This window comes from Jaculus jaculus, chromosome 12 (genome assembly GCF_020740685.1).
Source record: "Jaculus jaculus isolate mJacJac1 chromosome 12, mJacJac1.mat.Y.cur, whole genome shotgun sequence".
Classification (NCBI taxonomy): domain Eukaryota; kingdom Metazoa; phylum Chordata; class Mammalia; order Rodentia; family Dipodidae; genus Jaculus; species Jaculus jaculus.
The window spans coordinates 98,366,429-98,391,073 of record NC_059113.1 but is presented as its reverse complement, the minus strand read 5'-3'; the positions used below and the strand labels follow the sequence as shown (position 1 = coordinate 98,391,073).

Here is a 24,645-nt window from a genome sequence, read left to right as displayed (position 1 = left end):
GCGTGGTGGTGCATGCCTTTAATCCCAGCACTTGGGAGGCAGAGGTAGGAAGATTGCCATGGGTTTTGAGGCCAGCCTGAGACTACAATTCCAGGTTTCCAGGTCAGCCTGGGCTAGAGTGAGACCCTCCCTTAAAAAGCCAAAAAAAGAAAGAAAAAGAAAAAAAATTATTGGTGAGGGAGGAGAGAGAGAGAGAGAATGCGAGCAAGTATGGGCCTGCCAGGGTCTCCAGCCACTGCGGGTGAACTCCACACACACGTGTTACTTCGTGCATCTGCCTTTATGTGGGTCACGGGGAATTGAACCTGGGTGACAGGCTTTGCACACGGTGCCTTTGACTGCTGAGATATCTCCCAAGACCCAGAAGCTGATCTTTTTAATGGATGGCGTACGAATAAACTCTGTCCTCTAGTCCTGTGCGTTGGGAAAGGCAGAGTCCCAGCGCATCCCTGGAGTGATGGCGTTCGGCAGTATTGAGTTAGTTCACAGAAACCTCTGGTAGGAGAGAGCTCCTTACTTGTCTGTGGAAGGAGATCAGCTCATGTGGAATTGATTATGGATGGCTCTTACGATGTTAAATTGTCCTGTTTTTGGTAAAATTATTCTCCCTCATGTAGGAAATCACTGTTGGTTTAAGGTGACACCTTCTTGGGATAACTTTCTTTTTTTTTTTTTTTTTTTTGGAAGAGTAGGGAAGAAGATTAAGTGGCAAGACAATTAGGACAGAAATGGGGACTTGGAATTTTGCTTCTTTATTGGCTTTATTATTCCCTATACTGATGAAAGAGTTCTATTTCTCGTGCCACGAACAATGGCTGCTTGTTGGGGTTGAGAAGTGGCCCTTAACAATAAAGGGTATTATTTATCCTAGGTGACTCCCTGGAAGTCAGGAAGCCTCTTTCCCTCCAAATGACATGACAGTGAACGATAGGAAAAGCATATTTTCAATCTATATAAATATTAATTGACAAACTTTATAATCCATAGAATATTACAATCTATACAAACATCAATCTAATCAAATCTAGGATTCATTGAATCTATATAAACTCTATCCGTATTGCGATCTGTATAAATATTAATAAGCCAGAAGTAACGCTTTGATAGTGCAGTAAGCTCTGCTTGCTGTGATGTGGTTCCTGGCGGGAGCGGCCCCAAGTCTAAGGTCAAATCTGTGTGACTGTAGCATAGCCTGCCTGAGTAGTCCCATGAATTTTGATTGAGCGCCCATGCATAAAGCGTGTGGGGGCTGGGGACAGTCGGAGAGAGTTGGAGATGTTAGAAAAAGGTTTCAGAAAATGATCTAACAGTCCAGAGCCATCATGAGGAGTGCTTGCTTGCCTTGGGGAGACAGGGAGAGAGGGAGTAGAGTGGTTGGATTTAGGAAATTACATCTGTCTGCAGTGAGTTAGGAGGGCAAGCATAGCTTGGAGACAGGAAGGGATAGTCCTAGAATCTGCCCGGTTAGAAAGGGTTCTAAAAAGGGAGGTGAGCCGGGCCTGGTGGTTCATGCCTTTAATCCCAGCACTCGAGAGGCAGAGGTAGGAGGACTGCTGTGAGTTCGAGGCCACTCTGAGACTACATAGTGAATTCCAGGTCAGCCTGGAATTCAGTGTGAAAAAAAAAAAAAAAAAAGTACGGGGGTGAGGAGATGAATAAATAAGGAGATGGAGGAGGTAAGGACCAGCTTGCAAGTCTCTTTGATCGGGTGGTCAGTGGCTGCTCGAGCCTGCAAGCAGGAAGACCACCCCAAATGAGGTCAGTTGGTTGGAAAGGTACAGAACTATGCATATGTCAGGTCCAAGACTACTACTGCCACCCACGTGGAAATGAGACGGTCCCCTCTATTGATCCTGCATGGAATTATCAACCAAATTCTCCCCAGTTAATAGCAGTGTCTCGTTTTCCAACCTGTCCAATTGAGCACATGAAGAGAGCCTCACTCAAGGCTGGAAACTGATTTAAAAAAAAAATGCAGGAAATTGCACAGAATGCTGAGGAAAACCCAGCAGCTTTCATGAGCCACCTTACACAGGCCCTCATTAGATACACAAATTTGTATCCCAGTATGGAAGCTGGAAGACCATTCCTACAGATATATTTCCTACCCCAGTCTTCCCCAGACATTAAGAAAAGCTCCTGAGGCTAAAGGATGATCTACAACCCCCTCAAAACCACTTCATTAAAGCAGCCTTCAAGGTCCTTAATAATAGAGAAAAAGAAAATAAAAACCCAAAATGGAAAAGAAATCAGGCCAAATACCAGCTAGGAGCAACTGATTTAAGGGACAAAGAAAATCTTTCCTTTCTAACAGATGACTGCCAAGGCTCTGCTACAAGTGTGGTCAAGAGGATCATTGGGCAAGAACCTGTCTGAACACACGAGCTCATCTGGAAATGTTTCCAGAGAACAAAGAAAATGAATATCAAAAATAAGGCTAGGGGTTAGAAATGGCTCAGTGGCTAAGGTGTTTGCATGCAAAGCCTAATGACCCAAGTTGGAGTCCCCCACACCCACATAAAGTCAGATACATAGTGGCACACGCATCTAGAGTTCGTTTGCAGCAGCTGAAGACCCTGGCACACCCATTCTCTCTGTCTCTTTTCTATCTTTCTGCTTGCAAATAAGTAAATAAAAATATATTTTTTTAATTTTTTATTTATTTATTTGAGAGAGACAGACACAGAGAGAAAGACAGGTAGAGGGAGAGATTGAGAATGGGCGCGCCAGGGCTTCCAGCCTCTGCAAACGAACTCCAGGCGCGTGCGCCCCCTTGTGCATCTGGCTGACGTGGGACCTGGGGAACTGAGCCTCGAACCGGGGTCCTTAGGCTTCACAGGCAAGCGCTTAACCGCTAAGCCATCTCTCCAGCCCAATAAAAATATTTTTTAAACAAATCAGTTAGGGGGAAAGCCAGGCATGGTGGCTCACGCCTTTAATCCCAGCAGAAGGTAGGAGGATTTCCATGAGTTCAAGGCCACCCTGAGACCACATAGTTAATATCACAGCAGCCTGCATCAGAGTGAGACCCTACCTCAAAAAACCAAAAAGAAAAATAATCAGTCTGGAGAGATGGGTTAGTGGTTAAGGGACCTGCCTGCAAAGCCCAACAACTGTAGTTTGATTCCCCAGTACCCATGTAAAGCCAGATGTACAAAATGGCATATGTATCTGGAATTCATTTGCAGTGGCTTGAGGCCTTGCCACACCCATTTTATCTCTGTCTGTCTTCTCTCTACCTCTCTCTGCTTAGAGAAAAGTAAATAAATGAACTAAAAAGAAACACTCTGGGACGGGGTGTGGGTGTGTACACTTTTAATCCCAGTACTTGGGAGGCAGATATGGCAACATTGTTGTGAGTTCAAGGCCACCTGGGACTCCAGAGTGAGTTCCAGGTCAGCCTGAACTAGAGTGAAACCCTGCCTTGAAAAAAACAAAATCAGTCTGGTGTTGGAGAGATGGCTGGGTGGTTAATGGTGCTTGCTTGCAAAGTCTGATGGTCCAGGTTTGATTCCCCAGTACCCACATAAAGCCTAATGCACAAAGTGGCACATGTGTCTGGAGTTCATTTGCAGTGGCTGGAGGCCCTGGTGCTCAGCCCCCCACCCCCCACCAAACACTCTGTTTATCAAATTCTCTCTCTCCCTCACAAATAAATACAAATATATATTTTAAAAAATCCACAGCTGAGGCCCATATACTCCCTTTTTGCCTTGGGTGTGATAGTGGATGTCATAATGACATAAATGTCCTGAAAATTCAAATCATACGAGTGTGTGATGTGTTTAAGTTCCTTTGTGTACTGGGTGGGATTAGCAGAGAAAGAATCCAGACATTTTCCACTCTGGAGAGTTCAGAAAGTGAGAATGGGACTGAACACTGAGAATGCCCTTGGCTGTAGTAACTTCTCTTTTATTATTTATTTATTTTGACAGAGAAAGAGACAGAGTGAGAAAGAAAGAATGGGCGTGCCAGGGCCTCCGGCTACTGCACATGAACTCCAGATGCATGCGTCCCCTTGTGCATCTGGTTTATATGAGTCCTGGAGAATCAAACCTGGGTCCTTTAGCTTTGCAGGCAAATGCCTTAACCACTAAGCTATCCCTCCAGCCTTGTAGCAACTCCTCTTACTTTTTTTTTTTTTTTTGAGGTAGGGTTTCACTCTAGCCCAGGCTGACCAGGAATTCACTATGTAGTCCCAGGGTGGCCTCGAACTCATGGCGATCCTCCTACCTCTGCCTCCTAAATGCTGGGATTAAAGGTGTGTGCCACCACGCCTGGTTAAAATTTATTATTTTAAAAAATCTTATTTTTGTATGTTAGAGAAAGCACGTGAGACAAAAGGGAGAGAGAGACTGAGAGAGAGAATTGGAACACCAGGGCCTCAGCCACTGCAATTGAACTCCAGATGCTTGCGTCACCTAGTGGGCATGTGCAACCTTGCGCTTGCCTCACCTTTGTGGGTCTGGCTTATGTGGGATCTGGAGAGTCAAACATGGCTCCTTGGGCTTTGCAGGCAAACACCTTAACCACTAAGCCATCTCTCCAGTCCTATTTTAATATTTATTTATTTATTTGAGAGAGAGAAAATGGGCACACCAGTGGCTCTAGCCAGTGCATACAAAGTATATGCTGCTACCTTATGTAGGTAGAAAAAGTCTCATATATGTGGGGTTTCTAGCCATTTGCCATAGTGTTGTATGAAACTGTCTAAATCTGTTAGACTTTTAAAATCAAAGATCTCATCTTTAGGCCAGCGGTTGCCATTATCTAATTTAGAATTAAGCCAAACTGTTAACAGTAAAAACAAAAACGGGTTTCTTTGGTTTGATCTCTCCCCTTGGATTAAGCATCTGGAGATTATGTGAAAGGCCTTTGAGAGAAGAATCTTTAGAGGGATGAGTTCGATTCATACCACGGGGTAGAGAAAGATAGATAATTATAAGTCTTCTTGCATAAAGGGAGGAGTGGATCTTGTACTGTGAGGGAAAGAGAGTTGAGCACCTGTGACTCAGGTGACTCAAGCCTATGTGATGGGGAACGTTTCTTTTCTAGGTCTGAATCGAATGTTCACTTGTTAAGGTTCTCTGCAGTGCCTCAGGGAAGTGAGGTTTGGATTATCACATCCCCACCCAGGGCCACAGGTAGTGGCTGGGAGGAGGTCACATTCCTCATTCGGGCTCCGGAACAAGAAGGTTTAGGCAGTTTCCTTAACAGCAGACAGGGATTATCTGGTCCTGAGTACACATGATGGTGGGTGATGGACAGGAGAGGCAGCTCCCTGGGAATCTAGCAATTTTGTTGTGAATTTTGTTTTCCCTTGGTTGATTCAAAAGTTGAGCTCTCCTACACTCTATCAAGGCTTTGAACAATTTTCCAAAAGTTTAAACAGCTCTTAAAACTCATGTATTATTTTAGTGTCTTTGAACAATTTTTTTTTTTTTTAAATCCTGGGCTGGAGAGGTGGCTCAGCAATTACAGCACTTGCCTGTGAAGCCTAGGGACCCATATTCTACTCTCCAGATCCCGCGTAAGCCAGATGCACAAAGGTGAGGCAAGCATAAGGTCACACATGCCCACTAGGTGATGAAAGCATCTGGAGTTCAATTGCAGCGGCGGAGGCCCTGGTGTGCCAATTCTCTCTCAATTAAAAAAATAATATTCCTCTATTATTGTGCTGTTTTGGGAGGTGTGAAGATTCTGCATTGTTACATTGAAATGTCCACGGTCCACGTCGTGTTTACATGGACACTTAAAGGACAGTTCAGCTTTTGCACCCTAATGATTAAATTCCAGAGCTAATGCCCATTTCACTGCACCACAAAACTCATCCGGCCACCCTGCCAGTCAACACCTGCTGGGTACCCGAACAAATGCACATGAAGGTTGGGAAATGAAATCCCACAGGGAGTCTGTAATGTTGCTCTTAGGAAGAGGATATGACATTTGGAGGGAGACTTCCTGTTGAGTTTTTGTTCCAGTGAAGCAGTGAAAATCTTTGTGTATGGGTTTGTCTCCATTTTAGCAGCAGATGTCAAACCATGCTACACAGTGTTTCTGAGTTGGGCCAGAGACTGGTAGTTTTTCCCCAGTGCTCAGGAATGATACATAATTGAGTTCTTTGGATGTCTAGCTTTTCTTCCGGTGATTGTGATACTTGGACATGGGACATGCCTTGCAGTCATACAGTGCAGACCCAGCAACGACATTAACGTTCAAAATTGCCATTTGTAGGCTGGAGAGATGGCTTAACGGTTAAGTGCTTGCCTGTGAAGCCTAAGGACCTTGGTTCTCGAGGTTCAATTCCCCAGGACCCATGTTAGCCAGATGCACCAGGGGGCACACGCATCTGGAGTTCGTTTGCAGTGGTTGGAGGCCCTAGCTTGCCCGTTCTCTGCCTCTTTCTCTCTCTCTTTCTCTTTGTCTGTCGCTCTCAAACAAATAAAAATCAACAACAAAATTTTTTTTTAAATGCCATTTGTGGGCTGGAGAGATGGCTTAGCGGTTAAATGCTTGCCTGTGAAGCCTAAGGACCCTGGTTCGAGGCTCGGTTCCCCAGGACCCACGTTAGCCAGATGCTCAAGGGGACGCATGTGTCTGGAGTTCATTTGCAGTGGCTAAAGGCCCTGGCACGCCCATTCTCTCTCTTGCTCTCTGCCTCTTTCTCTCTCTTTCTCTGTTGCTCTCAAATAAATAAAAATAAACAAAAATAAATGCCATTTGTGTTGTGAAGGATCTTCCTTCCCACTCGTTATCTCACTTTATCTCTTGGCCATTGAATGATTTCATTTCAGCCAGTAGGCAACAACATAACATGAACACTTACAATAACCAAGAGTTTTATCTTGAGAGCTGGGAGGCAGCTTAGTGCTGAGATGACTTAGCATGTATGAGGCCCTAACTTCAATTCCCACCAAAATAGAAAGGAAAGAAGGGAGGATGAAAAATGTACAGTATCGGTAACATCCTGTTGTAGACAGGACCTAAGTGTGGTGGCACACACTTTTAGTCGCAGGCTGAGGTAGGAGGATTATTGTGAGCTGGAGACCAGCTCGGAGCTACCGAGTGAGTCAAGAACAGCCTAGGCTAGAGTGAGACCCTACCTGGGATGGGGGTTGGGCGGAGTCATACACAGGAGCCACTTACATTTGTCTCCATGTTTGTTTTGAAGGTTCATGGCATCCGTGTGCACAACTCGACTCCCACATGCCAGTGATATTTACACAAGGAAATTGCAAGAAGACATTTCTTTTCCTATTTTATAGGACAAAGGTCTAAATGTTCATTTGCTATCTATTGTGCTTTTTATTTGATCATGGCAGAACACTCTCGGCTTAGACATTAATGATTGCTCTTGTAAATATTAGATTGATCAGGAAGTACACAGATTGTTGATTGAACTTTGCTTGCTCCAAGTTGATGAGCATCATGAGGGCTGATAGCAGATGACCAGGAGAATTCTTTTCTGTGTTGTTTCTGTGGAAATGAAAGAAAGTTGGTGATATTCTTTTCTCTTTAAATCTTTTTCTAACAGTTTGTTTGATAGTCAGAGTGACCTCATAGAAATCACTGGATGCCTGTCACCTGGGGTTATTATTAGGAGATTATTTTAGCCTATTCTTCTTTTCCTGTTGATTTATACAGTTTAGTTGCCCTGTCAATGTCAAATCTATGTCCAGGTTCTTATATATACCTGAGAGATTTTCTTACTGAATTTTCAATGAAAGATTTTTTAAAATTTCTGATGAATTATATTTATAATCTTATAGTTAAATATGTAGTTAAATGTGAATCGATATAACTAGGGATTTATTTTTACTATTGATGCTTCTATTAAATTTCCTATTAGCTGTCATTAGAGTATAAGAATGATATAAAAGTTTTCCTTCTAAAAACACCATCTCTTTTTCATTTCATTACATTTTTCATTTTCATAAATAAAAACTCCACTATCAACAGTCATAAGATGCTTCTACTTTCACAATCTATTTTTAGAGAAATATCAGGAATGTGGTGTTCTTGGAGCATGAGATTAGAATCAGGCTGAGCAGGGCTCCTAAATAACCTCAAATCTGTTCTTTGGTTTTATGACCCTGGACAAGTTACTCTCTTAGGATTACAATCACCACATTTTAAATGGGCATTGTTAAAGGGCTGTGAAAATTGGAGTTGATGCACATGGAACATTCAGCTGTAATTATTAGCACTTCAGTTTGTAGATCTGTTTAGATCTTTGTAGATCAGTGTATAATTGTATGGCCAGGTCAACAGATGAATGTATAGGACATTTTCCTAAATTACCAGAAATCTTATATGTTGTTAATTGGATATGAGCTACTAAACTATGAATATCAAAGCAAGTTGTATCAATTGAAAATACATTTCAGAGTTCTAATTTGATATAATCCTAACTTCTATAAATGCTTGAGCCACTCATTTAATCAGAGTTACTATTCTGACTTTTTGGTAATAACTTTAATTCACACATGATAGAACACACCCATTTTAACATGTCCAGCTGAATGGTTTTTAATGTATTCAGAGTTGTGAAATTATTGCCATACTCAGTTTTAGGATGTTTTCATCACCCTATAAAGGAAGTTTGACCTTGTCATCTCTTACCCTTTATGGCCCTTTTCTCTACACAGCCACTAATCTGCTTTCTACCTCTGTAGATTTTCATTTCTTCTGGACATTTCTTATAAATGGAACCATGCACCATGCCATCTCTTGTGATTGGCTTCTTTTACTTACCCTCGTGTTTTCATGGCTCATCCAGTGATTCATTCCTTTTATTATGGAATGATATTCCGTTGTGTGCCTGTAATGCGCTTCATCCTCCAGTAGCTGGTGAATTTTGGCTATCATGCATAATGCTGCTATGAACAGTTGTGCGTAGGATTTTGTGTGGACATACTTTCATTCTTCTTGGGCATGTACCTAGTAATAGTATTTTTGGATCATATGGTAATGCTCATGTTTAAGCTTTTGAACACTGCTAGCTGTTTTAAAGAGCAGCTGCAAGCCGGGTGTGGTGGCACACACCTTTAAGCCTAGCACTAGGGAGGCAAATGTAGGTGGATTTCTGTGAGTCCAAAGCCACCCTGAGGCTACATAGTGAATTTCAGGTCAGCCTGGAGTAAATAGTGAAACCCTACCTTGAAAAAACAAAAACAAACAAACAAAAAAAGCAGCTGCACTATTTTCTTCTACCAAGATCACATGAGAGTTCTACTTTCTCTACATCCTTGCCAACCCCAGTTATTAACCTGTTTGTCACCATTCTAGTGGGTGTAAAGTAGTACCTCATTGTGGATTCTTAGCAATGTCTTAGAATTAAATATATTAAATTATAGAAAAGGGACTTCTGGCATTTACCTGGGAGTGACCTATGAAAACGTGACCTCAGACAAAGTTTGTACTGAGTGACCTTACAGGGTAAATTCTGCCTGAAGAGGCACAAGGCTGACAGAGGAACTCATATTACATGGAAAAGCACAACTGTTTACTCTCCAGGTTATAGGTAAAAAGCTCAAGTATTAGGTAACTAATTAATTAAGGAACTTAAAAAGACATCTGGGATTTATAAAAGCTAATCATCAGGCTGGAGAGATGGGTTAGCAGTTAAGGCACTCATGGGCCAGATACATAAGACAGCACAGACATCTAGATTTTGTTTGCAGTGGCTGGAGGCTCTAACACACCCATTCTCTCTCTCTCTCCCTTTCAAATAATAAATAACATTTTTGCAAAGGTAATTGTCAAAGGAGTTTAAACATGAGAATATTGAACTTATCCTGCTTAGGGAAAGAGTAGAGAGGGGATAGAGTTGTCAATACTTTGTACAGGGTCGTCATAAGGAATGATGCCTATTGATAAAGTGACCAAACATGTCATCTGCAAAAGTAAAATAAGACAGCAGAGAATATATGAAGGCAGAATGTATAAGATCAATTAAATATATCTACTGCTGGAGATTACCACTGTGCCAGTAATGCAGGTGCAGAGTGGGTTAAAGGTTCAACTCTAAGTTGCTGGAGAGGTGGCTCAGCTGTTAAGGCACTTCGTGCAGAGCCTAAGGACCCAGGTTTTATTCCCCCGTACCTACATAAAGCCAAATGTACAAGGGGGCACATGGGTCTGGAGCTGGTTTACAGTGGCTAGAGGCCCTGATGTGCCCATTTTCAATCTCTCTTGTCTCTGCCTCTTTCTATGACTTGGGAGCCAGAGAAGGGGAATGTACCTGTCTGAGTGCCTTTGTGATAAATGCATTCCTCCTTGTGCCGTAAGCATGCTGTCTTTTCAAGTCACGGTGATTTGAAGCCTGTGTTAAGGTGCACTGTCTCTCCGTGAATTGGTAGTATCCACCCTCCCCCATGAAGGCAGAGACACAAACACAGAGCACCGAGGCCTTTTCTCTCATCCTCTTTCCACACTGGTGGAGAAGTGGAGAGCCCCAGTCCAGTGAATTCGACTGCACATACTCACATCGTACCTAAGCTGGGCGAGACGCCAGGCGTTATAGAGCTGGGGTTATGTTTTACTCACAGTTTATGTTAGTGAAGGCAGTAGGAAGTCACAATATGGTAAACGCTTTTCGTTTCCAAGCACTGGTTATAGAGGGAAAGGCAGACAGACATCTCTGCTCATGGTAGACAATCAAATAAGGCTGAGAGGTGCCGCTTAGACATCTGTTTACACCCAACAACGCTGTGCATCCCTAGCATTAGGCATTCCTCGCAGTCCAGAGAAACACACGAATCGGACATTCTGCTATTTTTGTGTTCTCTTGAAGGTGGCTACGTGGATAAAATTTAACTGAGGGGAAGTGTAAGCGGTCCGTGCCCTTGTCACAGAAGCAAAACCCAGGAATTAAATCTTTCAGCTGCTTTATTCAGAGAGCTGGAACTCTGAGAAGACAGTGAATTAACGTCCCAAAGATCCGTTTTGCCTCCCACCTTCTGTCAGCAGATTAGGAGGGAAACAAAAGTCTTGGCCCTCGGGTCAAGTCTTCAGAGATTTATGCTGTTGTCGCTTTTCTCCTTAGAGTCTCCTCTCTCTGGGGAACAGGGCAGGGTTTGCATGTTCCAAAGACACTGGGTCTTGCTTTCCCGTGGCCTCCAATCTGAATGATATCTAGATGGAGGGTTAGCTCAGGTAGAATGGGGCTTGAGTGTGCAAGAAGCAGTGCGTGGCACACAGAAAGTATTCCCTATCCCTACGTAAGATGGTTTAGCAAAGATCAGATGTGGCTTAGCTTTTCTTGATCAAAAGAAAAAAATTTTTTTTTTATCACTCTATATTAGAGATCAAGACTGCCCCACTGTGGATAAAATGCTCAGTTTAAGAATCCAGATCGGAATAACTCTTGTCCAAGTCAGAAAAGTTTACAGCCGTGTCTCTTCCTTCACCTGCTCGAGGTATTTGATCCTCTCTGGGTTTCTGGTTTCTCTGCAGGGGAAGGAGTCTCTGAGCTACAGTGGTTTCTCATATTCCTTCTCTTTGCAGCGTCACCTAGACGAAGGAAAAACTTACTGCTGCCAGATCTATGTTATATTCAGAGCTAAAGGAAATGGAGGTAGGAAAATTAGGTCTTTTTCCCTTTAAAGAAAAAAAAAAGAAAACCACACTCTGACAGCTGAAAGCGAACATGTGGTTAGAGACGTTATCCATCATTTTGCACCAAAAATAATAATTTTAATTTTTGTTTTCTGAATTCTTATGAAAGAAATCTATACAGTCCTGAAATATGATGGGAGGTTTTAGTATTTTGTAGATTAAATTTTATAATTCTTTCACTATTTCACTCATTCAGCCTACTCAGGAAATTGATTTCAGGGCTATTGATGCTTAAAAAGGACTTTGAGATGAAAGCACGCTATATGCATTTGTGAAAAATGTCACAATGAAGCCATCTTTTTGGTACAATTAAGATATGCTAATAAGGACCAGGTATGATGGTGCATACCTGTAATCCCAGCACTTGAAGGTCCTAAATTCCAAGCCAGTTTTAGATACGAAGCAAAAGCTTATCTCAAAATGAATGAATATATATGTAATCTTTAAACAATATAACTGTAAGTGTGGTGTCTCATACCTTTAATCTCAGCTCTTGAAAGGCTGAGGAAGGAGGATTGTCTTGAGTTTGAGGCCAGTCTGGGCTACAGAGTGAATTTTGGGCCAGCCTGGACTAGAGAGAGAGAGATGCTGCCTTAAAATTAAGGGAAAAAAAGCAAAAACCAGATTTGACTGTGAGGGGTTAAAGGCCTAATGCCTGCAGGCTGAACTAGGCATGAGGAAGATATTTAGGCTTCCGAGAACAGGAAGATGGTCATTCTTGGTTGGCATAGTTTTTCATCCTGTCTCTGCCAGCCTTTTATTTCTCATTTCTCCTTCTGCTCACTTGTGAAAACAGTCTTTGTTATTGGGTCAGGTTCTCAGACTGCCTTCCTTCCTTCCTTTCTCTCTCTCTCTTTCTTTCTTTCTTTCTTTTTTTTTTGGTTTTTCGAGGTAGGGTCTCACTCTAGCCCAGGCTGACTATGGAGTCTCAGGGTGGCCTCGAACTCATGGCAATCCTCCTACCTCTGCCTCCCGATCAGACTGCCTTTCTTACACAGCCAATCCTGGTAAAATTTATTATTGTTGATTCCTGGACAAATAAACCTGGAGCCAGGGGGATGGCGTAGTGGAAAGAGCACTTGCCTTGCAGGCAAGAGGACTTGAGCTTGGCCTCCAGCACCCAAAACAAGCTGGGTCTGGTGGCACATGGCGGTAACCCAGCACTGCTGTGAACTGACACAGGGAAACCACTGAGGTTCTGTGGTCAGCCTTCCTAACTGAAAAATATCACGAGCTCCAGGTTTAGTGTGGGACTCTGTCTCGAGGGATGGAGGCAGAAGAGCAGGAGAAGAGGATACCTGGTGTCCTCTGACCCTCACATGCATGCACATGGGGCACATGCATCTACATGAACATGTGTACTGCATGCACATACATACCACATGTATTACCCTCACACCAGAAAGAAGGAAAAAAATGAAGAAATAGGCCTTAGGAGTGACCTGATTTTTTTTTAAATATTTTTTGTTCATTTTTATTTATTTGAGAGTGACCGAGAGAGAGGGAGAGAGAGAGAGAGAGAGAGAGAGAGAACAGGCGCGCCAGGGCTTCCAGCCACTGCAAATGAACTCCAGACGCATGCGCCCCCTTGTGCATCTGGCTAACGTGGGTCCTGGGGAAGCGAGTCTTGAACCAGGGTCCTTAGGCTTCACAGGCAAGCGCTTAACCGCTAAGCCATCTCTCCAGCCCTGACCTGATATTTTTAAATTGGACTCAGTATTTTGAATTTGTCAGTAGTGTGAAAGGTGATTAGTAGTGTGAAAAATAAAGTAGCTTAAAGATAATTTTTTACACAGCCTTAAATCATAAGTGTCTTTTTTGGTGTGTGTGTAGTATGTGTTGTGTGTGTACATATGTGGTGTACACACGTGTATATATGTATAAGCCCCATGTGTACCTGTGTGTGTATAGATGGCCACATACCATGTGCACATGTGTGTTTGCAGATGGTCTCACCTCATGTTCATGTTTGTGTGTGTATGATGGTCTCACCTCATGTTCATGTGTGTGTATATAGATGGTCTCAATTCATGTTCACGTGTGTGTATGTAGATGATCATGCCCCATGTGCATGTGTGTGCATGTAGATTGTCTCGCTCCATGTGTGTGTGTAGATGGTTACGCCTCATGTGCACATGAGATGGTCATGCCCTGTGTGCACATGTATGTATATGTACATGGTCATGCCCCATGTGTGTGTGTAGATGATCACACTCCATGTACATGTGTGCAGAGGTCAGAGGAAGATATCAGAGATCTTTCTCTGTTGCTCTTCTGCCTCAGTGAATCTGAAGCTCCCCATTTCTTGGGTAGACTGGCTTACAGGGAGTCCCAGTAGTCCTCCTGTCTCTGTGCCCCTCATTGTTGGGGGTACAGGTATGGGCAATCATGCAATCCTCCTGTCTCTGCACCCCTCATTGTTGGGGTTACAGGTATGGGTGGTCATGCAATCCTCCTGTCTCTGTGCCCCTCATTATTGGGGTTACAGGTATGGGCAGTCATGCAATCCTCCTGTCTCTGCACCCCTCATTGTTGGGGGTATAGCAATCCTCCTGTCTCTGCACCCCTCATTGTTGGGGTTACAGGTATGGGTGGTCATGCAATCCTCCTGTCTCTGTGCCCCTCATTATTGGGTTTACAGGTATGGGCAGTCATGCATTCCTCCTGTCTCTGAGCCCCTCATTGTTGGGGTTACAGATATGGGCGGTCATGCTTGGCTTTTTATGTGGGTGCTTGGGGTTGAACTTGGGTCCACATGCTTAAGCAGCAAGAGCTCTTACCTGCTGAACTATCCCTCCATCCTGTTTTTTATTAATTTTTTGGACATAGGTGTGCATACAGGAACACATGCATGTGTGTATGTGGTAGGTGGGGCACACATGGAGACCAGAGGTCAGTGTCGGGTATCTTCCTCGGTGGCGTCTTCCACCTTATGTTTTGGAGACAAGCTCTATCTCTGAGCCTGAAGCTCACCAACTTGGCTAGTCAAGGTAACCAGCAAGCCGCAAGGATCCTTCTGTCTCTACCTCCCTGGCTCTGGGATTGAGGCATTTACTATTGCTTCTAGCTTTCACATGGGTGCTGGACATCCAAACTCACTCACAGGTCCTCACACCTGTGTGGTCAGCGGTTTACCCATCTCCCCAGCCCAAATCATAAGTTCTAATTGCTGGGTGTACTTGTGCATGAATCCAGCTGCTCAGGAGACTGAGGCAGGAAGCTCACTGGAGCCCAGGAGTTTGAGAGCATCCTGAGCAACATACAAAGACCCTGCCTCAAAAGAAAAGAAAGAGGGCTGGAGAGATTGCTTAGTGGTTAAGTACTTGCCTGTGAAGCCTAACGACCCTGGTTCAAGGCTCAATTCCCCAGGACCCACGTTAGTCAGATGCACAAGGGGGCACACGCGTCTGGAATTCGTCTGCAGTGGCTGAAGGCCCTGGCGCGCCCATTTTCTCTCTCTCTCTCTCTTTGCCTCTTTCTCTCTCTGTCTGTCTCTCTCAAATTAATAAATAAAAATAAACAAAAAATGATAGCAATAGCCTGGTGTGGTGGCTCACACCTGTAACACCAGCATTCAGAAGGGTGAGGCAGGAGGATTGCAGATTTGAGGACAGGATGGGCTGCTAGACCTAGTCTCAAAAACGCATAAAACAATGGCACATGCCCTCCCCAACATTTGGGAGGCTGAGGTAGGAGGGTGCTATGATTTTTTGAGGCCAGCCTATGGTGACAGAGTGAGTTTCAGGTTAGTCTGAGCTAGAGTGAGACTCGGCCTCGGAAAACACACACACGCGAAACAAAAACCAAGGGGCAAGAGCAGTGGTTCAGTGGTTCAGAATGCTTCCTACACAAGCGTGGGGGCTTAAGCTGGCAGGAGACTGCCTGAATTCAGTTCTCCAGAACCCACATAAACAGCTGGACGTGCCTGTAACCCCAGTCCTGTGGGAAACCGTGACTGGACAGTTGTTGGGGTTCAAGAAAAGAAGTTCTAGAATCAGTGAGAGGCTTTCTAGGAAATACACACATTGACATACACATAAGGGACATATAAATATACCCCCCCACACACACACACCACATAATACACCACACCACACCACACATACTGTACACACACACGCAATTGAGTAAACAACCAAAAAAGACATAATGAATGGTAGTAACAGAAGTACAACTTACTTTCTGGGTACTAAAACAAGCTTTTTTTTTTTTTTTAGACAAAGTGAGAGAGACAGAGAGAGAGAGAGAAAGGGAGAAAGGGAGAATTGGCACACCACGGCCTCAGCCACTGCCATCAAACTCCAGACGCTTGCACCACCTAGTGGGCATGTGAAACCTTGCACTTGCCGCACCTTTGTGCATCTGGCTAATGTGGGATCTGGAAAGTCGAGCAGGCAAGCGCCTCAACACCTAAGCCATCTTTCCAGCCATGAATTGATCCTTGCAAAAGCATTCTCCCATGTTTTGCAGATGAGAAAACTGAGGCTCAGGGTAAATAACCTGCGTGGTCTGTACAGTGCAGTTTCAACCAATACCAGTTACTAACTGGTCTTTTAACACAGAGACAACTAAGGATGTCACGGGCATTATCCCAGATAATCCTCTCGAGAGATTTATAGCACGTGGGGCTAGAGAGATGGCTCAGTGGTTAAAGGCTCTTGCTTGCAAAACCTGATGATCTGGCCTGGATTCCTTAGTACCCATGTAAAGCCAGGTGCACAAAGTGGCACATGCATCTGGTGTTTGTTTGAGGTGGCATTGGGCCCCTGGCACATCCATTCTCATCCCCACTGTCTTCTTGCAAATACATCATAATATTTTTTTTTTGAGGTCTAGGCCTAAATCTATCTGGCCAACAGTATGGCTGGACTAAGAGAAGAGACTGGAACCAGCACATCCAGTTAGGACGCAACAGCCCTGACGAGTGCTGATGAGAGCGGAAATGAGGGTAGAACAATGTGTCTGGTAGGAGGCAGTCGGCTACTTTGTTGAGCTGCCATGGCAAAGCCTTCCCCTCTAGCTCCAGTGTCCTCCCCGCCCCCCACCCGTGCTTGGGGTGCTGCACTTCAGTGAACGGAGGCACTTTCATGTTAGAGTAAACAAAGAGGTCAGCGTGTGCAGTTTGCAGTCCAACGAACAGTGTAACTTTCCCACTTAACCACAAAGGCGTGGGCCGCTGTCCTGGAAACCTCAGATGTGGCCTGCAGACCTTACTTAAAGATTCTTTGCTTGAGGCCACTGAGAAATCCTGCTGGAACTGAGCTGATAACCTCCTCCATGTAGACCAGCTGACAGAAAGCTGGAAGAGGCCATTCTACATGTAGTCCAATGGGAGAGAGAGAAATCACCAGTGAAGATACTCAACAGTGGACACTGCAAGTCTTAGATTTGGCCAGCCAGGCCAAATGAGCCAACGGGTGCAATAGTGGCACGTCTGTCATGGTGGAAACCAACTGCCCTCCAATTGGACTGGATGCCCACTCCATGGGAGGGAATTCATCCCTGATACTGAAAACCTACAACAGGGGTAGTCATGAGTCCTAGGGGTGTAACATCTGCTGCTCTCTGGCTAAATGTATATACTATGCTCACCAAACTGCCCAGTAAGCACTTCTCTTAATGTTCATACGCTTGTATTAATGCTACTCTCACTTTTGGTTGAGAACTTGCTCTTTTCAGATGGCAGTGACCTTGGGATGACTCAGAAGGCACTATGGTGCTGGGAGGAAGTGACAGGAGTGCTCAGCACTGCAGTATCTCCATCACACCTTCCAGGGCTCAGGGTCCATTGCAGAAGAGGTGGCAGAAAGAATGTAAGAGCCAAAGGAAGGGTAGGACTCCTTACAACGTGCTCCTCCAGACACAAAATGGCCTGGATATCCATGACCACACAGTGCCTGACACTATCTACACAAGACCGTCATAATAGGAGAAAAAGATCATGACATCAAAATAAAAGAGAGACGGGGGGGGGGGTGGAATATGATGGAGAGTGGCGTTTCTAAGGGGAAAGTTGGGGGAGGGAGGGCATTATCATGGGATATTGTTTATAATCATCGAAGTTGTTAATAAAAATAAAGAGATTCTTTGCTTGGCTTTTTCAACCAAGAGAGCAGACCTTTCTTATTCAGGTCCAGTAGAATATTAGGTCATCAAGAAATAGTTCTCAGCCGGGCGTGGTGGCCCACACCTTTAATCCCAGCACTCAGGAGGCGGAGATAGGAGGATCGCCATGAGTTCGAGGCCACCCTGAGACTCCATAGTGAATTCCAGGTCAGCCTGGACCAGAATGAGACCCTACCTCAAAAACCAAAAAGAAAAAGAAAGAAATAGTTCTTGAGCTGATATTTTGGTGGTGGAACACTTGCCTACCGTGTGCAAGGCCCGGGGTTCAAGCCCCAGCTCTAGAAGAAAAGAAACATAGTTATTAAAAAACATAGTTTTGTACAATGATTGAGATGGGGAGTCAATATGATGTAGAATGGAATTTCAAAGGGGAAAGTGTCAGGGGGGAAGGAGGGAATTACCATGGGATATTTTTTTATAATCATGGAAAATGTTAATAAAAATTTAAAAAAAAACATACTGTTTAAAAGAGCAATATCCAAGCCGGGCATGGTGGTGCACGCCTTTAAACCCAGCACTCGGGAGGCAGAGGTAGGAGGATCACTGTGAGTTCAAGGCCACCCTGAGACTCCATAGTGAGTTCCAGGTCAGCCAGGGCTAGAATGAGACCCTATCTCGAAAAACCAAAAAAAAAAAAAAAAAAAAAAGAGCAATATTCTAGTCTAGTCACAGCAGGGACTCCAAAAGTGAATACAACTCATTTTGAAGACACGTTTGAACCAGGGTGGTCAAGCAGAAATAGGAAGCAGAGGTGAGGCCGGGTGTGGTGACGCATGCCTTTAGCCCCCAGCACTTGGGAGGGAGAGGTGGGAGGATTTCTGTGAGTTCAAGGCCAGCCTGAGACTACAGAGTGAATTCCAGGTCAGCCTGGGCTAGAGCGAGACCTACCTTGAAAAGCAAACAAACACACACACATAGGAAAAGAAGAGAAAGAAAGTGGAGGTGATTAGTGTTAGTTTATATCAGGCACTTTATAGAATTATCACTGGTTTCTTTGGAAAGTGTGTGTGGATACATGTAGTTTTCCCCAAATAAAAGAACCATTTAAAGTTTGTAGGAAAGCCTTTGAAAGTAATATCCAACAAGTAAAATCCCACCCACACTCTTTTCTTTTGTTGTTTTAGTTTGTTTTTGAGGTAGGGGCTCACTCTAGGCCAAGCTGACCTGGAATTCACTCTGTCGTTCAGGCTGGCCTCAGACTCACTTGATCCTCCTACCTCTGCCTCCTGTGTGCTGAGATTGAAGACGGGCACCCCACGCCTGGCTATTGTTATATCTTTATAGAATCAGTTTTATTATCATTAAATACTTACCAAAGTAAGATGGATGAACCCTAAATTGTCTTATGTCATATAATGGATGGGTTCATTATTTAATTTAATCAGCTTATCATAAATAAAAAGTAATGACATTCTTGTGGTAAATATGAACATGGGTTGCTAATGGGATACACTGTGTATAAGAAACTGGCATTCAGTGGTTTCTTGGTCCTGAGTTGGTCAGAGTGATTTCCGTAGTCCTAGTGTATAGGTCACTTGGTGGGGCTTCTTTTTTAAAAAATTTTTTATTTCTTTTATTTATTTGAAAGACAAGAGGTAGGAAAGAGAGAATGGGTGCACCAGGGCCTCCAGCCACACTGCAAGTGAACTCCAGACACATGTGCCACTTTCTACATCTGGCTTATGTGAGAACTGGAGAATTGAACCTGGGTCCTTAAACTTCACAGGCAAGCACCTTAACCACTAAGCCATCTCTCCAGCCCTTGGTGAGGCTTCTTGATGCAGTCAAGAGATGCAGTGTCTAGGGCTGGAGAGATGGCTTAGCGGTTAAGCGCTTGCCTGTGAAGCCTAAGGACCCCGGTTCGAGGCTCAATTCCCCAGGACCCACGTTAGCCAGATGCACAAGGGGGCGCACGCGTCTGGAGTTCGTGTGCAGTGGCTGGAGGCCCTGGCGTGCCCATTCTCTCTCTTCTCTCCCTATCTGCCTCTTTCTCTCTCTGTCACTATCAAATAAATAAATTAAATTAAACAAAAAAAAAGAGAGATGCAGTGTCTAGCAATACCTTCACAAGACCCTTGTAATAGGATAAAAAGACGATGACATCAAAATAAAAGACTAATGGAGAGAGAGAGGGAGGGGATATGACGGAGAGCAGAGTTGTGAAGGGGAGAATGGGGGAGGGGAGGGAAATATCATGGTGTATTTTCTGTAAGTATGAGAGTTGTCAATAAGAAAAATTAAAAAGAAAAAAAGATGCAGCAAATGCAGGATGGATGGGGCACGACATTCTGTTTTACCCCCAAGTAGAAGGAACACACTCTAAAATGACAAAAATATAGGATAGTGAATACATATTATTGTTTTCTTTCTTTCTTATTACCCTCGACCTTGTGTATGCTGGGCACGTGCTCTGCCACTAAGCTGCATTCCCAGACCCAGTACAGTGAATATAACCACTTATTATCACCTTCAAGCATAATGTAGTACACATAATTTTATGTGCTGTTCTTTCACATGACTAGTGTTGCAGTAAGTTTATCATAGCACATGATAAACACATGAGTGTGACATTGCGGCAGGCGTGATGTCACTAAGCAGTAGGAAGGTTCCAGTTCCACTGTAATCATATGGGACCACCATTGTTTAGGGTGACCATGGCCTGCCAAAATGTACTTCATGGCTCATGACTCACTCTTAACTTTATTCATTTTAATATTTTCATTTATTTGCAGAGAGAGTGTATGGGTGCATCAGGGCCTCTTGCTGCTGCAGACAAACTCCAGTCACATGGGTCACTTTGTGCATCTGGCTTTACCTGGGGACTGGAGAATGGAACCCAGGCGACCAGGCTTTTCAAGAGAGTGCCTTTAACAGATGAGCCATCTCCCCAGCCCATGACGAATTCTTTTCTCAGATTATATGGGGCCCCCTAGTTAATAGTAAATATTAAATGGCACAAAGGGTTTATATAAGATTGGCCCATGTTTATAAAATGACATGTAAAAACTTAGGTCCCATCTACTTGAGATGCTGAGACAGGATCATTTGAGACCAGCCTAGGCAACATTGTAGGACTATTTTTTTTTTAAATTTTTTTGGCTTAATTTTATTTATTTATTTGAGAACAACAGACAGAGAGAGAAAGAGGCAGAGAGAGAGAGAGAGAATGGGCACGCCAGGGCTTCCAGCCACTGCAAACAAACTCCAGAGGCGTGCACCCCCTTGTGCATCTGGCTAACGTGGGTCCTGGGGAATCGAGCCTCAAACCGGGGTCCTTAGGCTTCACAGGGAAGTGCTGAACTGCTAAGCCATCTCTCCAGCCCGACCTATTTTTTTTTAAACCTAAACATATCCATACCTTCAACCTGAAACTTGATGGTAATGCTTGGGCATATGTTACATAATCCCTTTAAAGATTTTTTTTCCCCCATCCTAGGACAGAGGGGGAGGGAGCAAGGGAGGGACAGTAAGAGAGAGAGAGAGAAGGTTGTGAGTGGGTAAACCTGTGTGGGAGATTGCATGTGCACACGTGTGTGCGTCCGTGTGAAAGCGAGAAGGCTACATCATCTCCCTCCCTCACTTTCCACTTTGTTCTTTAAGATAGAGCCTCACGTTTGAACCTAGACCTCATCTAGTCATGTGGACTAGCTAGCAAATCCTTGGGCTTCTCCTGCCCCCACCTTCCCAGAGTTGGGATTTCAGGTGCACGTCTCCACATGCTGCTATGGATCCAGACTTATGTGGCAAGCACTTTACCCACTGAGCCATCTCGCCAGCCCCTACCAAGAGACTCTGGCATTTCAGTATGAGACAGTTTCCTCTACTGCACTTTTTTTTTTAATACTGTTTTTTTGTTTGTTTGTTTATTTTTTTGAGGTTGGGTTTCACTCTAGTCCAGGCTGACCTGGAATTCACTATGTAGTCTCAGGGGAGCCTCGAACTCATGGCGATCCTCCAACCTCTGCGTCCCTAGTGCTAGGATTAAAGGCGTGTGCCACCACGCCCGGCTACACTTCTTTTAAAAAAAAATCTTATTTTTCTTTATTTATTTGAGAGACAGAGAGAGAAATAGGCAGATACAGAAAGAGAAAGAGAGAGAATGGGCAACGCCAGGGGATCCAGCCATTGCAAATGAACTCCAGATCTGGCTTACGTGGGTGCTGGGGAATCGAACCTGGGTCCTTCAGTTTTGCAGGCAGATACCTTAACCACTAAGCCATCCCTCCAGCCCTCTACTCACTTCTATTGCGAGGTTATCTGTATGTGTTCACTTAATGGAGGTGGAGCGTCCCCCTAATTTCAAAGAACAATGTAAGGCCTTTTACTTCTGACTTCAGTTACTCAGAACTTAGTCTGTACCCAGTGAGCTTTGATTTTTTTATTTTCCTCTTTAGTTAAAGTGATCAAAATGAAATCATCAAAGCATGAATGTATTACAACATGTTCTTGTAAGTTCTGAGCTGGCCATTCTTAAGTAAGTTTTATCCAAAGCAAAGGATGACATTTGCATTTTTGTCATCTTCATTTCAAAGTGTTTGTCATAGTGTTAGATTCAGTCGCAGTGAATGATTCCACGCTAGCAGGATCTCTGGAGCCATTCCTGAGAAACTACTCTTACTAGATCAGGGGATAAGTGATACAACACCCAAATACATAATCTAGATAGATATACATATATTTATGTAGGAATCGGGAAATTGAACCTGGACCAGCAGGCTTTGCAAGCAGATGCCTGTAACCACTGAACCATCTCTCTCCTACATCTTCATTTCTTAGAACCAGAAATTGACATGAGAGGAAACTGGGGGTAACCTGGGGTTCTCCTACAGAGGCTCTCACCTAAGGCTGTTTCCTACCACTCTCCTAACTGTCCTCCAGCCCCTGTGGTGCATCGTGGCTTCTCCCACAGCAGCCCTCCATCTTCCTACAGCATTACAGACGCACAGACACTTCAAAAGACTTTGTTTGATTTTCTTTGCTTTCTTGTGGAATATTCTTCCAGCTCTTCAATTACCCTCATTTATTAAGAGGTTATTAAATAGATGAGTAGGGCAGGGAATGCTAGGGGTGTGCGTGCATGCATAGCATAGACTGTTGAGAGACAAGGGCAGCAGTCTTCATGCGGTTATCCAGGCACGCCGCTCTTGCATTCAGAACGCACAGCCGGCTTGGAGTTCCCCAAACCACCACACTGTGCCTGGTGGATCGGTCTCTGGGATTAACGCATGATGCAGATACATTTCAGAGTTAGTGCACTCTAATTTTAATAACTTCACATAAATGATAAGACTTTGAGCTAATAAGTTACTCATTTCATTTCTAAATGTGCAAGAGCTCAGTGTTATTTTCTCCTAACTATTTAAAAATTAGAAAGTGAAAGCAGGGACATGCTAGAGAGTATTTGATTTGAAATAAATGAAATTCATACTCTTCAAGCACTGTGTAGAGCCAAGATGAAATGTCTATGCTTGCTATTGGGCTGCTCTCTCTCTCTCTTTTTTTTTTTTTTTTTTTTAGAGAGAATTTTATCCAAACGTTTTGTTGTTGTTGGCAAGAACACAGCCTGAATCTGCCTTCAGTAATGTGTTTTGCTCAGTCTTGGCTTTTGGATGAAAATCACTTATTATTTGCCAAAATTTCTGCACTTCTAATAATGTAGATCTTGAAAAATGTACATTATTCTTGACTGGTGTGAGAATTGCTTTGCTTAAAATGCAAGCATATAAAAGCTTATCTTAAACATAGATAGAAAACACAGACGCCTCACATAATGGCCTCCATATTTATGTGCATTTAAACTAAAAGACAAAATATGATGTCCACTGATCTCTGTACTCCGAGGAAAATAAAAAGATCAAGTTTGGAACAAAGAGCTGGGGAGTGGGATGATGTTGTAAGCAGTGAACAAATCCTCAACTATGTGGGTTCCTAGGAGGAGCATAAACAATACAAAGCATCTAATACATAGCAATAAGTGGAGTGGGGGGCGGCATATTTAACTGTCTTCCAGCAGTTAATCAGTTCGTTTTCTTGGGTTTTATTTACTATAGTATTGTGGGACGGTATCGATATTTTCTTAGAGCAGAAAGTGTAAAAATGCCTGGAGAATTTCCTGTTTAGACAAAAATGAAGAGGAGCCGCGAGCGCTCGCTTCCTGAGTGGCCACATTCCAGCTGTGCGCACTGGTCATAGCACATCTGCCAATCAGAAGGGGCCCTGGAGGGAAGCCCTGGGATGCTCAGGCTTGTTTACATGCGTCGTGACTCAGTTTCTCCCCTCCTCCTGGGTGCTGTACCACTAGGAAGATTAGTAAGGGAACTTGCTAGTGCGTGCCTACTAGACAAACTGGACAGAGTCAGGGTGAGAGCTGCGTAAGGACAGACTGCGGGCAGCCTGGACAGTTGTAGCTCGTTGTTAGTCACAGGTAAGAATGGTTGCTTTGTTACACAAGGATAGCTGGCTTTTTGGTCCAATTTCTGGCTTTCCATTTGTCAGCAAAACAAGCTGACATAAAGTTAGAGAGGAATGATTTTGTTGTTGTTGTTTTTGTTTTGTTCTTTAATGTTTAAAATGTACCCAGTATTGCTATGACTTTAATACCCAACAAATGAAAACCATGCTATTTTTACTTAAGGGAGGAGTCTAACTAAGTAAATCAGGACAAAAGTTTTAAAAGAGGCACAGTAACACTAACAATGTGTGGAAATTAGAACCAGAAACACTAACATTTTTTACTTGGAAAGCATTTTATCTAAACAAACATGTTTTATTGCAAATCTGTCTAGTTGTTACTCTTTCAGAAAATAATGCCTTAGTGTATCCTAGCCCTTTGGCTTAAAGTTTTTAAAATAATTTTATTCTGCACTCATTCAAAAAGAATTGATATATACACTTCAGTGT

General features: G+C 43.6%; 1 protein-coding gene across 3 annotated transcripts in view; it reads left to right on the top strand.

Annotated features, from left to right (window-relative positions):
• Sh3d19 (SH3 domain containing 19) overlaps positions 1-24,645 on the top strand; it is a 203,679-nt gene that overhangs the window by 67,245 nt on the left and 111,789 nt on the right. The window contains exon 1 of one of the 3 annotated variants that reach the window (XM_045130989.1): positions 24,154-24,169. The exons of the other annotated variants lie outside the window; for them this stretch is intronic. The gene's annotated coding sequence lies outside the window, so the exon portion shown is untranslated. Of the gene's footprint in view, positions 1-24,153; positions 24,170-24,645 lie in introns of those variants that run through there. 3 annotated transcript variants of the gene reach the window in all.